Raw genomic sequence first — 686 nt, forward strand, 5'->3', positions numbered from 1 at the left:
ACCGAGAGCGGTCTCTGGGGTTCCTGCCCAGGACAGGGACGGGGAGCGGGGGCTCTGTGCCTCCTGAGGTCCGGGGTGGCGGGCAGGTGGGGGAACACTATCGGCGTTGCTGGGGTGCCCAGGCGGTGCCCAGTAGATGGTGCTGGTGCTCAGCAAAACCTATGGGATAGGGGAGCTCAGCCTCCTCCTGCTCCGCAGGGCAGGCTGCAGGATGGAGTCCGCCGGGGAAGGAGCGTGGAATGCTTGGGACACAGCTCCTGGGGAGTGGGTTCAGCTTCGGCACAGCTGGCAAGCGGCCTGGCAGCTGGGACTGGGAAGCTGACTGCAAGGCTTGTTTGTGCCCGGTTGCTGGGAGGATCTCCCAACAAGGGATTGCTCGCCTTGGAACCGGGTGATGACACTGTCTGAACATGCTCGTGTGAAGGCCAGAAGCTTGCCCCACCCCAGGAAGGAGCAGCTCCATGCTGAGCACAAGCTCCTCGGTGTCCCGGCCCTGCTGCACAGGCTGTCTGGCCGGGAGGAGCTTCCTGAGGCTCCAGGGATGGAGCTGTGCCGGGGCTGTGACCTCGGCTGTGGGGGAGCTCCTAGGTACCCTCGCCTTGGCCACAGAAAGCCACAGGAAGAGGCAGGACCCTGCTGTTTGGGTGTCCCCAGGGTTGGCGGCCGGCTGCTTGTGCGTAGCAGCG

General features: G+C 65.3%; 1 protein-coding gene across 1 annotated transcript in view; it reads left to right on the forward strand.

Moving 5' to 3' along the window:
- Nucleotides 1-686, forward strand: part of LOC104461153 (serine protease HTRA2, mitochondrial-like) — a gene marked incomplete at its 5' end in the record, with an annotated part of 2,803 nt that overhangs the window by 1,437 nt on the left and 680 nt on the right. The window lies entirely within an intron of this gene.

The sequence above is a fragment of the Pterocles gutturalis genome, unplaced genomic scaffold (genome assembly GCF_000699245.1).
Source record: "Pterocles gutturalis isolate BGI_N339 unplaced genomic scaffold, ASM69924v1 scaffold21152, whole genome shotgun sequence".
NCBI classification, from domain to species: Eukaryota; Metazoa; Chordata; class Aves; order Pterocliformes; family Pteroclidae; genus Pterocles; species Pterocles gutturalis.